At 35.4% G+C, this 21,848-nt stretch overlaps 1 protein-coding gene and 1 pseudogene across 10 annotated transcripts in view; one reads left to right on the top strand and one right to left on the bottom strand.

The window, feature by feature from the left end:
* The window catches only part of DMD (dystrophin), a 2,097,152-nt gene that overhangs the window by 1,607,612 nt on the left and 467,692 nt on the right, over positions 1 to 21,848 (bottom strand). The window lies entirely within an intron of this gene.
* On the top strand, positions 16,296 to 17,114 carry LOC123778915 (transcription elongation factor A protein-like 2; annotated as a pseudogene).

Below are 21,848 nucleotides of genomic sequence, written 5' to 3'. Positions count from 1 at the left end.
TGTTTTGTTTTGTTTTGTTTTGTTTTGTTTTGTTTTAAGGCAAATCCTATCTCCTGTCCTTTATGTTTCTAATATTTTTAGGTGGAGTCAGGTTAAACATAAGCATCAGGCAAGTAGGTGCATGAAAAGATGTTCAACATTATTAGCCATTAGGAAAATGCAAATTATAACCACAATGAGCTAGCACTGCGCACTTATCACAATGGCTAAAATTTTAAAATAGTGACAACGTCAAATGCCAACGAGGATACGGACAAACAGGATCATTCATGCATGACTGGGGGAAATGTAAATCGTACAGGCACTCTGGAAAACATTTTGGCACTTTCTTGCAAAACTCAGCATGGGCTTAGCGTACAATCCAGCAGTTGGGCTCTTGGGCATTTACCCCAAAGCAATGGAAACTTATATTTATACAAAACCCTATGTGTACGTGTTCGTATCAACTTTATTTGTAACAGTCAAACACAGTCATCTGGGAGAACAGCCCACGTACCCTTCAAGGGTGAACGGTTAAACAAGCTGTGCTACATCCATACCATGGAATCCCCCTCTACAATGAAAATGAACAAACTATTGATACACGAAGCAACTTGGGTGAATCTGATGGGAATTATGCTAAATTGAAAAAACGAAGCCAATCTCAAAGGGTTGCATATAGTATGGATTAAATATAACAGTTTTGAATAAACAAAGTTCTAGAAATGGAGAACAGGGTAGCAACTGCCAGAAGTCAGAGATCAGGATGAGTGAGTGGGGTAGGTGGATGTGATTATAAAGGGTAGCATGAGGGCCCCCTGGGTGGCTCAGTTGGTTACGTGTCTGCCTTCTGCTCAGGTCATGATCGTGGAGTCCCAGCACTGAGACCCACATCGGGCTCCCTGCTCAGTGGGGAATCTGCCTCTTCCTCTACCCCACACCCAGCTCAAGCTCTCTCTCTCTCCCTGTCGCTCTCTTGCTCTCTCACTCTCTCTCAAATAAATAAAAACTTTAAAAATGAAAATTAAAAAAAAATAAAAGGACAGCTTGAGGGATCCTTGTGGTGAGGATCTGTTCTGCATCTTGTCTGTGATGGGGGATACACGCATGTACATGTGTGGTAATGTACATAAATAAAAACACCTGTGCGTGCATACATGAGTGCAAGTGAAACTCAGGAAATATGAATACTATTGGTGGCTTATATCAATGTTGATGCGTGTAGTGATATCATCCTATAGTTTTACAGTATATTACCACTGGGGTAAAGCTTGGTTAAAGGTACACAGGATCTCTCAGTATTATTGCTTACAACTACATGAGAATTTACAATTATCTCAAAATAAAAAGGTTAACTAAAAAATGGTCATCTAGGGATACTTTAACAGGAGAAAACGTCACAATAAAGCAAATAGGCACCTTCAGATTAAGGTCTAGAGTGGGTGTGAAACTGTCAGAGCAGGAGTGAGGGTTAAGCAACTCAGATTTCTTTCCCTATTTACTCTCTTTGGCTCACTGATCCCTTTGGTTGAATTTCTTTTGGTTGCCTCAGGAATCCTGCCATTTTGTCTTGCCCTAAGGCCAGTAATCTGAGAGAACTGCCCACTCTCCATCCTCCCACGGATAGCTTCTTTAAAAAGCCAAGAGTCATTTTGATTACACCTTTCATCTTCTCAGGCTCCAAACCCTTACTGTTCAATGTGTCACTCCAATCTGTCTTCCCCGTTTGTTTCTTCCTTCGGTGAAATGGGTTCACCATTCTCTCACTCAATGGTAAATTATATTCCTTATCATTCATCTTAATTTTCTAAATATTACAACTTGAAAATATGAAGCTATCTGGGAAATTCAGGTGAAAACAATAAAAAAGGCTACCCTTTGGTATAATTGTCAAATCACTCCAAATTACTCCTCCTATAAACTTACGATAATCAAATACTCAAATTTATTTTTGCATCCCAACTATATAAATATTATTGGTGTGTTGGATAAAAACAAATGAAAAATACAGAAAATAATGTAGAATCATTTGAACAAGGATAGATCAAGATACAAGCCCATAGTTGAATTCCACGTATATTTTATAGTAATGGATATTACTGAGCTATGCAATAGATTAGATGTGAGGATTGGAACCATAAAGACTTTACAGAGAAGTCAGCCTGAAGTAGTATGCAAATAGACATTTCACTAAGGCTCGGTTGAGGAGTGGATAAATGGAAGTCCTGAAAACTGGTTAACGTGAAAGACTTTTACTTCCTTGGTTAGAGGAAAGTCAAGGTGATACTGCCATTATAAGATATTACATGTCTACTTATTTCTGCACCGCAGATGCTTTTGTTGTACACTGGAAATTCAGGAATATCCCATGCAAATTCTCCCTAATTCAATATGCTGTAGTTAATTTTAATATTTCAAATTACCGAGCATTCACATGAATTTGTCCTACATAGGCAGATAATAATTTGCTATAATATTTTCGTTTTAATTGCACAAAGTAGAATACAATAAGTTTCTAGAATTAATTAGGGAAACAAAAAATAGAGATCCCCGGGGAGATAAATAACTCAAGAACAAGAAAGCACCGTGATCTACATTTCACTTGGATATTCCTTATGTGGCAGTAAAGGAAGGAGCTTCTCCATATAGAAAAGCTACTATAAAGTTGTCAATTGATTCACTGATGCATACATTCAACAAATACATTTTGGCTATATGTCAGGCACTGATGTACTTAGAGCACAAAAGAGAAAAAATGTTCGTGCTTTCTGGAACTTAACTGTAGTAAGAATGATAATCAGACCATATGTTGTTGAAAATTCAGTTATTTTTAATGGAGAGGATGTGATTTTTTGGGAGACAGACAAATCACTGCTGGTACTTATGTTTGGACTTTCCATAGGGATCATTCTGGGGAGACTTAAAGCAAGCAACAGGCTTGCCTCTATCCACTTTCATAAGCCTTCTCACAGTATCCCTCCTAAAATCCAATCTCTATTATGTCCAGGTACTGTGCTCAGCTTTAAATAAAGAAAAAGGCCCCTAATGTCAAAATAGTTCATAACCTAATAGCAGGCCACATAATAAAACCTAATTAAAATTAAGTAGTATCTAGAAATTCCACTTCTAGATATATCCCCAAAAGAACTGCAAGCAGGGACTTGAACAGATATCTGTAAACCAATGTTCATAGCAGGGTTACTCACAATAGCCAAAAGGTGAAAACAACCCTAATGTCCATTGACAGATGAATGGACTAGCAAAAATGTGGTATATACATACAATGAAATATTATTCTGCCTTAAAAAGGAAGGAAATTCTGACAAATGCTACAACGTAGATGAACTTTGAAAACATTATGCTAAGCTAAGACTAGCCAGACAGAAAATGAGAAATATTATATGATTCTGCTTATATCTGATGCCTAGAAAAGTCAAATGTATAGAGAAATAAAGTAGAATAGAACTTACCAGGGGCTGGAGAAAAGGGGAATGGGAAGTTATTGTTTAATGGGTAAGAGTTTCAGTTTGGGATGATGAAAAAGTTTTGGAGATGAATAGTGTAGATAGGTGCATACCAGTGGAAATGTACTAATGCCACTGAAGTGTATAGTTAAAAAGTTAATTTACATGGTAAATATGTGGGGATGGGGTAAAGGATATTGCCTGATTGAGAATTAGAAGTATTGTGCTCAGGGACAATGTGGCATGGGGTGAAGTTGTTCACCAATCTGGGACAGGATTATGAAGAATCTTTAAAACCTAATTCATACAAGGAACTGACTGGTAGAGAGGAGTTAATGAAGTAGACAATAGCAGCAGAAAATCTGTAGAGATCTTGGCTGTTATAGGCCCTAAACCAAATAGCATAGATCAATTATAAATGTGTCATAAACTAATGCAAGGAAGCTTACATTTTTGAAAAAGCTGTTGATCCCTTTTTCACAATTCTGAACTCTAACGAATGTGCATTTTTCAATAACATACTGCATCTTTCATTACAACTTTATAAGTAATGGGGTGATAACCACATAGCCATTTCTTTTGTCAAACTTCAATAAACAGCGGAGAATTAAATCTTACTTCTGTGGAGATGGTCTGTGGACAGTTACAATAATGCAATCCAATTTATGTAACTTTGTTGATTTAAAATTATATTTTGTTAGTTTACTTTTTTCTTGCCAGTATTACTCACTATATCATCAGATCCAATGGGGCACGGATCACCTCTATTTCATTGGTGGTCTTTGCCCTAGAGCATAATGGTAAATACCATGGTTTATAAGTAGTGTTTCACTCATATATTCTCTATTTCATATGCCTCAGGGGCTGGCTCTTATCACATTGCAAATTAGTACCAGTCATCAAACCTTTCTAAAGGTCCAAACTTGATCAAGTCATGTTGCCATAAGGGGGTATTTTGTCCTCTTGTACTTGGGTTATAAGAAAAACAAGCATAACCATTTTTTTGAGTGGCAAACTATATGTCAATCTTTGTGCTGTTGTCTATTTATATGTGTATATATAATCTACTTTTATTCTTTTTAGAAATATTTTATTGCTTTATATAGTCACATGAATATATTTTACACAAATGCATGAGTGAGATCTCACACATGCATCTCTCCCACTTTTCTTGAGCTCAATTTTCTTTTCAGTTTTGCTTGCCTCCCTTTCTTCCCCTGACTTCTTTCCTAATCTGACCTAAAAGATTTTCATATTTTCTCCCTATTCATATAATCACTGTATGTGTGAGTGTGCATGTGTGGTGTCATAAAGGCACAAATATGCAGGGTTTTATATTCTTCCCAAAATGGCATATTATTCAGATTCTATTGAATCTTTTACCAAAAAATAATCCCTTTTATTCATTCATTTTAATGGCTGCATAATATTTCACAGTTTGAATGTATCCTAGAGTATTTAACTAGTCACATTAGTGGACATTAACTTTGTTTCTACACTCGTAATATTTGTTTTGTTTTGATTTGCCACTTTATATAATATTGCAATGGACATCTTGTACATACATCCTCAGATAACTGATGCTTTTATTGTTACAATAGCTATTCCCAGGAATGTATTTTCTAGATCAAACGTATACATATATTTTTTTTTTAGTTTTGGTAGGTTTTTCTTTTTTTCTTTTTATTTTTGAGAGAGAGAGAGAGAGTGAGTGAGCATGAGCAAGGGGACAAGAGGGGCGCAGGGAGAAGCAGACTCCCTGCTGAGCAGGGAGCCTGATGCAGTACTTGATCCCAGGACCCTGGGATCATGACCTGAGCCAAAGGCAGACACTTAACCCACTGAGCCACCCAGGCATCTTGGTAGGTTTTTCTTTATAAAAAAGGTTTTAGCGTTTAATATTTTAACCAGTAACGTATATGAGTAGGCTCTTCCCTTCCCAGCAATAGATGTTTCTGCTTTTTCATTTTGCCTGTCTGATGAGTAAAAAGATTTTGCATTAATTTATTTCCATGATTCCTACTTCATTTGGAATCCGTTTTTGTATGACTGATCATTACAATTTCATCTGTAAATTGTCTGTTAATATGGTTTGTTCATTTTTCTATAGGTAGTTTTCCTTCTTAATTTTAAGAGCTCTTTGCAACTAATAGCTAACATTTATTGAGTACTTGCCACATGTAAGACATGGTTTAATCAATTTTATGTCGTTCGACAATCTAATTTTTATATTCATATTCATAAGTGAGATTGTCTTATACATTTATTGTTTAATTTTATGTTTATTAACTGTTGGTACTATGGTTATTCCGACATCACAAAAGGAATTGCAGGGTTTTATCATCTTATATGCTTTGGAATACCTTAAAATATAGGAATTACTTATTCTTTAAGGATTAGGTTAAATTCACATGTGAGATTCCTGGTATATATTTCCATAGTAGATCTCTACTACTTATCAATGTTTTCTGAGGTAATCAGTCTAGTTTAATTTTCTGCTATTCTTACATCAATTTTAGTAATTTGCATTGTTCTAGGAGATCATCCATGTCCCAGATTTTTCAAAATTAATTTCACAGAATTGCTTGTAGTATTCTCTCAGTTCCTTCTGAATCTGTGGCTACACATCCTTTCTCATTACTAATCTTGTCTATTTTTCATTCTCTTCTTATTTTCTTTTGTTAGGATTAGAAGAGGTTTATCTCTTTTGTTGATCTATTCAAGGAGCTAGCTTTTGAACTCAATTCTACCTCTATTTTTCAGTCTTCTATTTTGAATTTGCTTTTCATCATTGTTTCCCTTTTTATAATCTCTTAAGATATATAGTTATTTTATCTCTATCTTAGAAAAACCTTAAGCCTATAAGGTTCTCCCTGAATACAGCTTTCACTTTGCCCACATTATCAGAACAGTAAAAGTATGAGATAGTTACTATTTTATATACATTTTACCTAGAGGGAAACAGAATGTCAAAGGTACATGAAGCTTTCACAGGATCAGATTTAAAACCAGGTCTGGATATGAGAGATAATTCCTTAATTAAATCTAGAGAATTCTTCATGAACTGTTTTAATAGGCTCTATCTAAACTAATAAATATTGCACACCACCATGTAGACAAGGAATATTATTTGTTTTGGTTATTTTTGTCTCTCTTCAAATTACCAAAGACTATAAGAAATAACATAATAATCACTAAGGCTTTAGAAGAGGGAGGGGTATTTATTCATGCCTCAAAGGGACTGTTCATGGTCTTTTTGTTACTATTGAATGCTTCATATTGACAGTCTAACCCATTTTGACTCTAAATTCTCATATGCTTGGTGTTTTTATAATGCTGTATTTCCTACTACATAGCTATGAATGATGTTGTTCTTATTTAAGAAAATCATTACTAGCTACTCTTAAATAATCATGTGCACAATGGCTTCTTTTAAATATCTTTCTAATATGTGTTCTGGAGTTATATCTTTCAAGGATTCTCAGTCCAATTTCTAAATAACTATGGAAAGGAAAAACAAAAACTGAAGTATGTTAAAATCTGTGTTACATGGGGACGCCTGGGTGGCTCAGTCAGTTAAGTGTCTGCCTTCGGCTCAGGTTATGATCCCAGGGTCCTGGGATTGAGTACCGCACAGGACTCCTTGCTCAGCCGGGAGCTGCTTCCCCCTCTGCCTGCTGCTTGCCTGCTTGTGCTCTCTCTCTCTCTCTCTTTCTGACAAATAAATAAATAAACCCTTTAAAAAATAAAATAAATTTAAAAATAAAATCTATGTTAATGAATAATTATGTATCTAGTAAGCAAAACAAAAAACATTTATATGACATGTATGTTAATATATGGAATCAGTGCATGTATGTGTGTGTGTCTGTGTATCAGTAATGTGACCAGCACTAGATAGCAGGAAATTCAATATTGAGGTCACAAAGGACACCCAAAGTTATGTTTTCCTGTTTTGCAGATGAAAGCATCTGATACTAAATGAATAAGTGTGAAAATTGATATTGTGTGCAAAAATTAAATAGCATGCATTGAATTTTTGCAGACACAAGTTCGCCTACACATGAAGATTGGCTTTATGAGTTCTTGCAAACAGGCCTAAGACTTTACTTATAAAGTAACATTAGATTCTGGCTCAGAGTTTTGCAGTATTCTCTGTGCAAGATGCTTTATTCAAACTTAATTTTAGAGGATAGAAAATTCTCACCATTTGTCTTGCCATAATGGAACCTTCTTATGGCAGTAATAGAATATTTAAATGTGAACTCTTGGGAAAATATCCCTTGAATCAGGATGCACAAACTACAAAAAAAGCACCGAGGAAGCCTAATGAATTAGCTTTTGAAATACAGTAGTCTACTGTTATCATGTGAGGACACAAACTAGAGGGAATTCCTTTTTTGTGCCCACACTAGTACTTAGACAAAAGCACCAGATTTTGTACAAAAATATCTATTTAGTAATTCTAAGGTTAATATATAAGTATTTCAGAAATCAAAACCACAATGAGATACCACCTCACACTAGTCAGAATGGCTAAAAAGTCAGGAAACAACAAATGTTGGCGAGGATGCAGAGAAAGGGGATCCCTCTTACACTGTTGGTGGGAATGCAAGCTGATGCAGTCACACTGGAAAACAGTATGGAGTTTCCTCAAAAAGTTAAAAATAGAACTACCCTATGACCCAGAAATTGCACTACTAGGTATTTACACAAAGGATACAAACATTGTGATTTGAAGGGGCAGCTGCACCCCAATGTTCATAGCAACAATGTCCACAATAGCCAAACTGTGGAAAGAGCCCAGATGTCCATTGACAGGTGAATGGATAAAGAGGTGAGATAGATATAGATACAGATATAGACAGGAATATTACTCAGCCATCCAAAAAATGAAGTCTTACCATTTGCAACAACATGCATGGAACTAGAGGGTATTATGCTAAGCAAAATAAGTCAATCAGAGAAAGACAAATATCATATGATTTCACTCCTATGTGGAATTTAAGAAACAAAACATAGGAGAAGGGATGGAAAAATAAAATAAGATGAAATCAGAGAGGGAGACAAACCATAAGAGACTCTTAAGTATAGGGAACAAACTGCAGGTTGCTGGAGGGGAGGTAGGTGGGGAGATGGGGTAACTGGATGATGGGCATTAAGGAGGGCACTTGATGGAATGAGCACTGGGTGTTATATGCAACTGATGAATCACTAAATTCTACCTCTGAAACTAACAATACACTATACGTTAATTAATTGATTTTAAATAAAATAAACATGATACTTAGCATCTGCAAAATATGTATATAAAATGCGTGTGCTAACCACTGGGTTATGAGGAGCAATTCTCTTTCCTTATTTATTCAAGAAAGTAATGTTCGTTTTATCCCAGGTTTTATTTTATACCAGACTCCTTTAGGGCATAGATGCAATCTAGCATTGTCAATAATATTTTCTACAAGCCAAATTTATATATCCCATGGTGGTTATAGTAAAAGGATTTATATATATTATATTGATATATTTAAGATTTAAGAATACTGAAGAAAACCATAAGATTTAAAGGAAATCTGAAATATGATGGTTTAGTGAAAGGAGATTACTGATCTGGGCCAGTTTATATTATTTTTAATTATTACAGAAAGAGGAATAGCACATCGAATGTGAAATGCTACACACTGACTTTAGAATGAGGAACATTTGACATAAAAATAAACGCAATAGCCAGGTCGAATAATGAAAATGGAAGTTCTTAGGGCAGAGCAGAAGGAAGAAAAAAGATGAATAACAGCAAGGGAGTGATATTCCTATGATAAAGCTCTAATGAATTTTTTCACGCTTTTTAAACTTTTGCGGGCGCAGGGAGATGGAATAAACTTTCCCAGTTTTAGTCTGTGAATCATTTAAGCATTTGCAGTTCTAACTTGGAAGTTGTAAGAGTTATACTTCATTCAACATGGAAACCATCACCTTTCCAATAAATGATATCTGCCACTTCTTGCCTTTTCAGCCACCCACCAAGGACATTTCAAAGCTACAGGCACTAATGAAAACACATCCTGTATTATTCAGCCAAATGAAATTAGGTTAGGGCTAGGAGGTCCCTCACAGGGGTTTCAAAGGATGAGGTTCTTTAAGACGTTTCAGATTTCAAGATTTATCCTAAAGAGGAGTCACTTTAGTTCCTTGACATGCAGAATACAATCTGAGCATTTTTTGAATTAGGGAAGGGTAGGGGACAAAGGTAAGGCATCATTTTCCTCATCAGTCTTAGTATGTGAGTTTAACCAAAAAAATGCTGCAGATTGAATCTTATGACTTCACATAGAATGACGAGACTTCAAGAGGAAGCATGAAATGTCGTCTTTAAAAATTTGGGTAGATTTCCTTAACCAGAATCTTAAACAGTGATAACAGTTAAGAAACTATCATGCATTGGAATTTATTATATAAAGATCCCTCCTGATGCTTCATCCTCATGCAGATACTTCTATACTCTATTTATTTGTTTTTTATACCCATACATTTCTAATAAATTGCTTATAACTGAGAATTTCTTTCCAACATTCTAGACAACTAGGATTTGCTTTTAAAATGTGTGAAGCATTTTTTATAAAACATCTGCTATTGTGTAGTCAAGCTAAAGAGACTTTTCCATATTCAAGAGAAATTCCTCAAGTATTTATGTAATCCTTCCAAATATAATGCATTTAAATGATCAAAAATGCAGGAAAACCACAGTAGTTTTGCTGTTTCTGCAGCATGTGCTTTTATACTGTGTTTAAAATTTATGTAAAATTTTAAGACTTACAGCCATAAATCATACCTGTGTTTTTCCGTTAAGAGATGCATATACTGAATCTTTCATAATTCGATGAGGAATAGTTCAGCATACATAACCTACAGGGTGGGTTGCATTGGCTTTTGTGGACTTGGCTCTCCACTCGGCAGGTTTTCTTTATTCCCTCTCATATCTCTATCTTCCAAAGAGTATTTTTTTTAATTTTTTACAAATACAGAAGTTTAAACTAGAAAAAACCTTTACTTTTTTTATTTTATTTTTTAATGGTATGAAAATTGGCAGAAACTTTTGAAGTGCAATTTTATTTATTTTTCACTAATGTATTTTATATGTTTTCTTTTTTCTTTTTTAGTAAGTTCAGTTAGCCAACATATATTACATCATTAGTTTTTGATGATTCATTAGTTGCATGTAACACCCAGTGCCCATCATATCACATGCTCTCCTTAATACCCGCCTTTTAAAAGCACATTTTGACCTAGAATGCATCCTAAGATTTAGTTCTAGGTACAGTACTTGCTATGAAGATACTATCCTTACTTTCAATGATTAAGCTTTACATATTTAGTCATTCGTTAAATAATTTTTTTCACCATCTACCATATACCACATGTTAAGTATTAAAGACGGAGACAGACTAAAAAATGGACTGTTCTATCAAGTTGCCTAAAGACTTGTGAAATAAGTTCAAATTTCTCTATATTTTGGACGTGTTTACAATTATAATCATTTGTCACAATGTAGTTCTTTTTAATGGAACTGTGTTTTTACTTGCTTATACACTGCCTCTTTGGCAGTAAAGATTTGAAACAGCTAAGTTTTAAAAACCCATAATGTTAAGAAAATAGAAACATTAAAGGGGTAAAAGAAAATTAAAACAAATATATCAAAGTAGAGGTTTCAATGCAGGTAGTTTCATTGATCATAAAATGCGGGACTGAACTTTTTGGCAAAGTAGCTCCTATAACTCAACTCAGCAAAATTATATACTAGAAGGCATCATTTGAGAAAATGAACTCGATCCTCAGTAATAATTTCGCAACATAGAATAAAAGATGTATACACTTTCAATATAATATTGTTTAACTTGAATTTTTATCAATATTATATATCTTATACCTGGCAATATAGAATGTTACTTGAATGAAACCAGAACCCTATATAGCCATAGCTTTCTAACCTTGAGCCATGTATGTGGATTTCAAGGGAAAAAATCTGTCAATAGCAACCCCGAAAACTTTTAAATTATGTGACTAACATTCATTATAATAAGAAGAAATTTTAAAGTAGAATACATTTTGGAGCCATATTATTATTGCAAAGTACCTCTAAGTGTACAAATCATAGGTAAATGGCTACCTCAATTTTGAGTTTAATATACAAGAGAAAATACTATTTTACCTTGATGTAAGAAATGCACTGGTCAGGGAGAGGATAACTAACTCACCTTATGAAATTATTTTAAATGAGAATTACCTTCATTTTTAAGAGTAGTATTTTCCCACTGCATCTGAATATGAATTTAAATATTACATTATATGCTTGTATATAATTTCTATATTCCATTAAAGAATATTTTGAAGTAAGTACAGCCATTTCTATTAGTACATTTCAGAGATGATGAAGAGGAACCTGAGTCATGGAATCACTTGGCAAAAATCCCGGAGTTAGTGAGTGACAGGGTTAAAAGGATATACTTCTTCTGGATCCTCAGAATGAATATATATAAGGCACAGACATCGTATAGTCCTATTGCGTGGACTGAAAATTCAGTGTAAGAACTAATACTTGTCTAACATAAATTAACTTAAAAATTTGGAATTTATATCTGAACACTGGATTTTATGAGTAATAAATGGAAGCAGTTTATATTCAGTCAAAGATATTATGTTCTGACATACTCCAAAATATGTATTATATAGCTATTTAAGTCTCTGAATACTTAAAGAACACATAAAATACGAGTTTTAAAGAACACTTTAGAACCCTCTTTATCTAAGATCATATGCCAGGAAGAGTGAATGCTATGCCATTTTTCAGATCAGTGACATTTGACAACCATTCAATCTAATTCAGCGACAATTTTCAATGATGTGATTAAGTGAATATTTGAACATAGCTGACGTTTGAATTTTCAACCTAGGCTTTTAAATGCTCACTTTGGATTTGTGGTTTAAATGTATGAAAGTGATCTTATTTGTTTTGTGCTACTTCACATTCGTACTACTTATACTTTTGAAGTTACTTGATAAAAAATTGCCACTTTGTCATAGACAGTTGATGAGAGTGGTGTATTGAACATAAGTATGAGATTTACAACTGTCTCAGCTAATATTAAATCAGTAAAGTCCTGGTATACTGTATACCCAGGATGTATTACAACACTACATTTTTTGTATGAATCTTTAAAATAATGATGGAGTGTATTCTATGACTTCAAAAAGGCATTAAACATGGAAATCTTGGGGGCACCTGGGTGGCTGAGTTGGTTAAGTGTCTGTCTCTTGGTTTGGGCTCAGGTCACGATCTCAGGGTCCAGATCGAGGCCCTATTTGTCCTTCTCCCTCTGCTCCTGCCCGCTGTCCCTCTCTCTTTCTCTCTCGAATAAATAAATAAATAATCTTAAAAACACACACACACACGGAAATCTAGGGATGGAAGAAGAGGAAACAAACTGGAATTAGCCAATTAACAGAAGACAAGTACCATGATGTATCCAGAGGGCAGTTTAAAATACCGCGGACAGTTAAATCTCCCTACCAGATTTTTAAGGGCTAAATTCCTTTAACAGTGGAAAAAAATCATTCATTATTCAATTTGACATAAAATGATGAAAACCTCAAAACTCTGGCAGAGGAAACTCACTGACTGGAACTTACTTATATACCGAGGGGGGTTGGAATCTATCAACAAACCAATTAAAATGACCCATTAAATGTTTCTTTTCATTTGAGAGACAATGTGCAGAACCGAATTCAGAATGTCTGATGGAGACTGTCACAAACAAAAGTGGAGAAGGGTAAAGGAATAGTAGAGCGGCAATATGAGAAATGTTTCCATTACCTGTGATTTGCTTTATCTAACTTCAGCAAGTAGCAAGGAAATGCAAGCCGTGGCTATGTTTTATATCTTGAGCTGGTGTGTAGACAAGCTTAACCACTTGGTACAGTCAGCCTCTATTTCACAGGATTTGTACTTCTTTTGTTTGCTTTTTTAAACCACGGCCAACTTTATTACAAATGAGCTTTGCTCTCAGCAAATATTGTAATAAAGGTATCACTGCACTTGGAAGTACTTTATTCTCAATAAGTGGTTTTGAAAATAAATTATTGATAGCAGAAATAACTTCATGCTAAAACAGCCACTACAGAGAATGCAAATCAGAACATAAATGTGGTGTCTGAGCTCTACAGAGCTAAGCTGTAAGTGGCATTTGAGTGAGGACAGCAAATTAGACATCCGGACAGAGAAAGGAAAAGAAACTGAGGCATGGAGTCAAACTGAGTTGCTAGTTGAGAACAAGGAAATGTGCTGAAATGGATCATTTCTGGCTGAGAAATAGGCCAAAGTGGACAAGATCCTAAGAAGGAAAGAGAAAACAAAATGGTCTTGACCTAACATTTTGAAACTCCCACAAAGTAGTCTTTCAAAAGGAAGCTTCTAACACCCCTTTAACAACGGAGAGGGCTAACTTTTTCCAAGTTATTTTAAAACTTAGGTGTGTGGATAGATTTGTAGAATTGTGAAGCCCCTAATGATTTTCTATCAGCAATTGTCAATTTCTTAAAGTTTGGACAAACTTATCACTGGTGCCGTTAGACTCAGAATCCTTTGTGAAAGATTGGTTTTGTTTAATTTTATGATTTCTTAACTTCTCTTGGCTATTGATCAAGGTAGTCTATATTCCATTATGTTAATTCTTATAATTTATTAGTTTAAATAGAACATAAACTAATTTAATTGCTTTGTTATCATCGACATAGTTCTGTGAAGATTCCATTTTTGGTTTCTGTATCTCTGAAACTTGTGTTTAGTATTTTCTTTCTGTGTTTAAATTATATATATTTGCTTCCCCCCCTTTTCCTGATTAAATTTATGAAATTAGTCTATTTTATTATTTTATTACAAAGAACTAGCTCTGAAATTTATCTAGTGTTTCTTCTTTCTGGCTTATTTATTTCTTCATTTATCTTTTATTTTCTACTTTCCTTAGGGCATTTTTTTCTTTTTGTAACATTGATGGTTGAAATCTTGAGTTAATTTATTTTATATATTTTTTAATGAAAATAAAAACGAAGGCACAAATTGAACCTTTCAGTAAAACCTAGGCCATTTCTCGTGGAATGCTTTTTCCTACTCAAATGTGGATTTATACTCTTGATTCCTTATACAAAACATTTTAAATTAATCAAATTGAATTTTTAAAGTATTATTAATTTCTAGTATTATATTATTATTGTCAGAGTATATACTTTACAAACTCTTCCTTTACGTACTTAATGACACTCTCGCTGCATCCTAATATGTTATCCATATTTGTACATAGGGCAGGAATACTTTTTTATGTATTTATATTCTCCTATGCCTTTGATAAGTTTGTGCAGCACAGCAGAAATTAGATATAACTCATAGTCTGTTTTCCTTTTCTGGCTCCGATGTTCCCCCGAAGCATGGGAAGGGATATGATATCAGCTGGTTCCAAAATTAGCCAGAAACCATCTCTGCTCCCTGTCAGCAAATAGAGGTGGTATGCTTTCAAAAGGGAATGATTTCCCCATACATCCAGCAAGGTTGGACCCTAGCCAACATTAGGTCTCTCAGTATAGACATTCTGAAGTCCCCATTTGACCAGAAAATAGAGATACTTGGAATGCTGGTTATTCCCTGTCCCCTCCCCAGTTATTCACCCCTTCTGTGTATTAGATGACTCATCTAGTATAAAATGACTTTATCACCTAGGATCTCTCACCGTCTGGCTTCTGGTTGAGCTTAAAAAATGAGTGGTGTTGGCAGGATATTGGAGGGTTGGATAGAGAGACCAACATATCGATCTTCTCCCAACTCACCCAGCAGGCCAAGATTTGAGAGTAACTTCATTTTTCAGATACGTATGTCACAATTGCTGACCAGTGGCCCCTCTCACAAGGTCAGAGCTTTCACTGGTTTAAGGTAACAGCTCTCTCCCTTTCGTCTCTTTAAGTTTAAGAATAAAGGCTATTAACTCATGCTAGTCCCTGCATGCTTCACCCGTCATTGTCAGTTCCTTTAACTCTCCTCCCATTTCTGTATCTATTCCCTTCATTACAGTCTCTTCAGCTTAGTCTTTTCAGGCTTTCTGTTTCATACTGGAACTGTTAATGAGACACTTGGCTTCACCAGAAGACTTGCGCTTTGGTGGTGAATCTATCAGTGGACACTTCAGTGCACTAAAGATGAAAGGCATTTCCCTGCCTATGAAAGACACCACATAGGTTTACTGACCTTCTGGCCATTCCTAGGTATAGGGGAGAGCATTCTTAATAATGACAAAGAATTTTCCGAATGCCTGTTTGAGAGCTCAGATTCGGATTTAGCGAATTTAAATTAAATGATAGGGGCGCCTGGGTGGCACAGCGGTTAACTGTCTGCCTTCGGCTCAGGGCATGATCCCGGCGTTGTGGGATCGAGCCCCACATCAGGCTCCTCAGCTATGAGCCTGCTTCTTCCTCTCCCACTCCCCCTGCTTGTGTTCCCTCTCTCGCTGGCTGTCTCTATCTCTGTCGAATAAATAAATAAAATCTTTTAAAAAAAATTAATTAATTAAATGATAAACTATTGCTTTTCCTGCAAATCCAACTTTATGGGGCAGGTAGTTTATACATAATGCACACATATTTTATAGAATCATCTGTGCTTTGGACTATCAATGGGAAGAAAATCGCTATTAAATCTACAGTTTATGCTATCCGTATTCTCATTTTCTAAAAATTTTGCTACTAAATGTGTTTTAATCTGACAATGGCAAATTAAAGACTGAATAAAAATATGCTTCTGACCCTGCAGTCCAGTCCACTGCTGTTGCCTTCGGACTTGGGAGAGCCCCAGGAAGCACAGGCCTGCACTGGCCCTGCCACGTTCTGCAGGGCTAGAAAAGGAGGGGGAACCTATCCAGAAGCCCTGCAGGACAGGAAACCTCAACATGGAAAAACTCTGCAATGCAAATGAAGGAATGCCTGAGAACCCAGGAAAGAGAGAATACTAAGAACTCCACAGGACACGGGAAAACCAGAAGCAGCTTGTACTCTGGAAAACAAGGAAGAGTCAGAAAATAAGGGAAAGACAAATCACAAGGGAAAGGCAGAAAATGAGAAAAATGTGAAGGACAAGGAAAAACCAGGGAGTGTGGCAAAGCCAAAAGACGGAAAGCCAGTGAACGAGGGAAAGCCACAGGGCAAGGCAAAGCCAAAAGAAGAAAACCCAGAGAGAGTAAGGGAAAGCCAAAAGAAGAAGGAAAGCCAGCCAGTGAGCTAAAGCCTGCACGAAAGTGCCCAGCTGGGGATGGTGAACCCAGGAAGGCCGGAAGAAAAACCAACAAGGGGCGGGCTCCGTGCCTCAAGGAATATGAGGCCATACCGATATGCACATGAGGAGTGAGGAGATGACAGAGAATTCAATGACATGGCCAGGATGGAGGATGAGGTGAAGAAGACCAGACAGAAATGGGGCAGGGGGGATATGGATGCAAAGAGGTTTATAGGATCCCTTCCACCCAAGGGGCCCAAGGGAACTCAGGGGGTGGCTGCAGGGCCCCACAAAGGGGCTTCAAAGACATTCCTTTTGTGTAGTGCCCCTGGCAGCCATTTGCCAGGCCCTGTGCTTTAGCTTTATGCTAATAATTTGCTTTAGCTGGCACTTCCCCTATCAGCAGCCTTTTAACCCAACTAGAGCTCTCTGTCAGTAGGGGATTTTCACCCATGTGCATTGCAAAGACGTTCTAATTCTTAGAAAAATAAAGCAGCTTATAATATCAAAAATATATTTCCATTAAATTTTCTTTGTGGCTTTAGTAGTATTTCTATTATGCAGTAAGTTGTGTTATGTTTTATTTTTTAAAAGATGTATTTATTCTGGAGAGAGAAAGAAAGAGAGCGGGAGAGGGGCAGAAGGAGAAGGAGAGAGAGTCTTAAGCAGACTCCACTGAGCGCAGAGCCCAACACAGGGCTCGATCTCACGACCCTGAGATCATGACTTGAGCCTGGGAAATGAGCTGAAACGAAGAGTAAGATGCTTAACCGACTGTGCCACCCAGGTTCCCCTGTATTATGTTTTAATAACTGATTATAACTTTCCTGGATAAAAATGGTACTCTTTTTAAATACTTGTAAGTTTTTCTTTGTTATTATTTATTAACTTTTCCTCTAATTTTAAAAGAACGTGTTTTATTAGCAGTTCAGTATGTAGTAGTGCCTTTATTTTTAGTCACTGCCATCTTCTTCAGCACTAAGTTCAAAGCCTAACCATGTCTTCCCATGTTTTTCCCCCCTCCCATGGCCACCCTGCTACCTCTCCCATCCCCTGCTCTCCTGTGTTTTCTCCACACTCAGTCCTATCCATCTAGTGAGTCCTATTTGCAAACATTTTTTTTCTCTTCAAGGTCTTTCTAACACTCTGCCTGGACCATTTTCCTACTGATAATCCCATGGCTTACTCCGTCTCTTCCTTCTAGGCGTTAGCCATATCACAGCTTAACTGAGAGGTCTTCCCACACCTCCTATTCTGTTGATCTCTTATTCGTACACTTAGCTATCACTACACTCTAAATGTTTATTGTCCCCTGGTATGTGACTGTAAACTCTATGACATAAAGGGTTGTGTCTGTTCTGATCACTAACTATAGTATTCCTACCATCTAGAATATAACCAAACACATTGGAGACACTCAATAAATAATGTGCTGAATAAAAATATGCTAACATTGTTTAAGGTATGATTACTCAAAATCTCCAATCGATGCCTTCTATAGTTGATTCTAATTTGAGAATCTGTGATTTTTAAAAGGAAATTTGAAATACTCTTATCTACTGTTTTATTTAATATGCCATTTTATAAATATCCTGCCCCAGGCTCATTTATTCATCTAATATAGAATACCTAAGCCCATCTTTAGGGGAAAAAAATCCTGCTCTTGAACATTCTCTTTGATTTAATTGTGTGTTTACTCTTTGTGCTAATAATCAGAGACTAATAAACACGTTGCTTGGAATCTTTTCCATTTCTTTTGTACTTTCTTCTGTTACAAAATAATGGAGAAGTATAAAATGATAATAAATTTACCTTTGAACATTTATATTCTGTGTCTTTTAGCCTGGGGCTACTTCAAGTAAAGGTTATTTCACTCTGGGTTTTGGTTTCCACTTGAAAATGTTTTACTTGAGATTCTGTCCTTTTGTACAGAGACCTCAGTTTTATGCCATTCCCTATTAAGGCCCTTGCTCAGATGGGAGCATTGTGGAGATCTGCTCCTCAAGGGCTCCTTCTCAAATTGAAGCCCTCATTTCAGGGTCTTTGCCTGCTGAAACAATGGGAGGGTTCAAGATTTTCTATTTTCAGAAAGAAATATGACCATCTGAGAAAAGATCTATAAAATGCATTAATCATATTCTAATTTTGTATATTCACTTATCACATTTCATTAAACAATTGCATGAGAAAATACAGGGTGTATTGTCAGATTGATAAATAGGCCATTGTTTGGCATTTGGGAGGTTGTAAGGTTAGGTTTATTTTACCTTTATAGGTTCCTCTGTTTTTTAAACCTTTTTAAAAATAGGAATTGAAATATAACATACATACAGGAAAGTGTACTTGAGTATAGACCTTGGAAAATTTTCTCAGAGCAAATGCTCCTGTGTAACTACGTGATATTTTCGACACCTGAGAAGATTCACTTGTGCATTTTACTGCTTCACTCCTTCCAAAATGTAACCACTCTTCTGGCTTTTAAACCCATGGAACCATCTTGCCTGTTTTTGAAATTTAATTAAAAGAGATCCTAGTAAGTATACTTCTGTGTCTCACTTCTTTTGCTGAACATTCTCTCTCTCTCTGTCTCTCTCCACATACACACACACAACACACACACGTACATGCACAGAAATGGTAGTTATATGCCTCAGAACAAAACCGTTGGGTTATAAGAATTATGCAGTTTTGCATTTAGTATATAATGCCGAACTATTTTCAATGGTTGTCTGAATTACAGTTCCACCAGTTAGGAGTTCAGGTTATTCCAAATCCTCACCCTCAGCGTTATTAGCCCTACTAATTTCAGCTATTTTTATGAATTCATATTGGCATCTCATTGCATTTTTAACTTGGATTTCCCTAATTACTGCTAAGGTTGAACACTTTTTTATATTATTCTTCAATTTTTGAACAATCCTCTTTTGTGAAGTTCCTGTTCAAATTTTCTGCCCATTTTTTCTATTGGATTTTTTCCCTCATTCTGCAAAACCTAAAATTTTTAAAAATAAATATAGAGGAAAATCATAGAAGAAATCTGGAATGCTCAATAGTATAAAGGTATCAATTCTTCCCAAACGGATCTATAGATTTAACTCACTGTTGATCACATTCCAAACAGGATTTATGTGGAAATTAAAAAGATGATGGTAAAATAAAGAGACAAACACAATGGGTCAGTATAACTAAGAAAACACTGAACAAGAAAAAAGTGGGGGAACCTAGTTCACCAGATACCAGGGTGTATTATAAAACTGCAGTAATCCACAGGGTATGGTATTTGTGCATGTATAAACAAAGAGAAAAATGGAAGTGAACTGAAGTCCAAAACCAGAACATTTGTATTGAGAAATTTTTATGACACGCCTAATATTAGAGAGCAATGAGTAAGTAACATTGTTTTTAATAAATGGTGTTGTGACAATTAGATTCCCAATGAAAAAAAAGAACCTGAATCTTAACCCATTCCTCATGCCAAATTCAATAATCAATTCTAGGTGAAACATAGATCCAAATTCAAATGGTAGAACAAAGAAGCCTATATAGATGACAACAAAATATAATATCATAATGGTTTTGGGCAGGCAAATATTTCTTAAAAAGGACACAACATTATAAAGTGAACATTTATAGAAATGAACTGCACCAGAATGAAGAATTTTGTTTTATCATTGAGTAAAAATGTAATCCAGAGGCAGAAAATAGCTTTGCAATGCATAAAACGAAGGATTCATATCCAGAACATAGGAACAACTCATAATTTTGATAAAGTTCAAGTTAATTTTTCTCTTTTTGAATCATGCCTTTGGTTTCACATCTAAGAAATATTTGGTTATCCCAAAGTCAGAGATTTTCTTTTATGGTTTCTCTGTTTTATTGCCAGAATTCCTTCTGGTCTTATATTGAAAACTGTGAAATTAATAATTATATACAGGAACCCCCGAAATTCATAACCAATAACCACTATGTGAAAGAAACCTCTTGTCAAACAAAATCTATGGCTACATTAATCTACTATTTTAGAGGCGATCCAACAACCTATTGCTTAACATGATATTTTCTTGGTGGGAAGAGATCAACTACATTAAATAGACTGAATCCAATAATTCTTTGAATTTTCTGCTGTCTTCCTTGCTTTCATCTTTTGTAATGGAATATGGGGAACTGAAAAAGATTTTTCTTCATGTAAATTCTAATATCTCTAAACAATATTCTCAATTTATGTGATATTGATCTTTCAAAAGGATCTATCAGACAATATTGAGGCAAACATTTTATAGACTGTTTTATTCTGTCTGCACTTTGAAATTCTGCCTGAAAATTTGAAAATATACAGTTAATCACTTCACAAAATAATAAAAATGTATAATGTTTCTATAAAGCAATTTTCATAGATTAAATATGACAATAACCCTAAATTCGTAAAATCAACCAAATGCTGCACAGCCTTCACTACCATTTCCCATGTGATGCCTTCTCTGTACCAGATGAGCTGAACAACATTTGGGGGAGTACACATCATGACTCATCTGTCACTGATGATGGTTATTGTAAGAGTATGGAAGCAATTTATTTGAATTTATCCTTGAAAAAGAGATGTAATGTAATTAGGAAACTACTAAGTGCCTGGTAAATGTATTGGCCAATTAGAAAGGTTATAGGAAGTTGGTGAGAAAGGAGGGCTGCCTCTAATATCATGGCAGAGGGGAGGAATCTTCAAGACACTCTAAGGAGACCAGAACTCCTTTCATCTACATACTCATTTAGGTATAATTGTTGACTTTCTTATATCATACATATATTTTCATTTAGTTCACCTAAATCAAACCTAGCAAATGGAAACAAATTTGCAGTTCTGTGAGTTGAAATAGCAATTGTGCTGTTTAACTTTCCTACTTGGGTGTGGTGTCTAATAAATGTTGCCTTAATTCAAAAAAAAACTTTATCATCATCATGTCTGAACACACTTAATACATAAAAAATAATATTCAGCCTAGTAAAAGCCACTTGTTGCACAGAATGCTTCTCTAAGAAACTGAGGTTCACCATAGGACTTAATCTGTCCTCCAAATGTAACTGCATCAAGTAAAACCTGAAAA

The sequence above is a fragment of the Ursus americanus genome, chromosome X (assembly GCF_024610735.1).
Source record: "Ursus americanus isolate L20-20 chromosome X, mUrsAme1.1.p, whole genome shotgun sequence".
NCBI lineage: Eukaryota > Metazoa > Chordata > Mammalia > Carnivora > Ursidae > Ursus > Ursus americanus.
The sequence above is the reverse complement of the archived record's forward strand: the minus strand, read 5'-3'. Positions and strand labels throughout refer to the sequence as shown.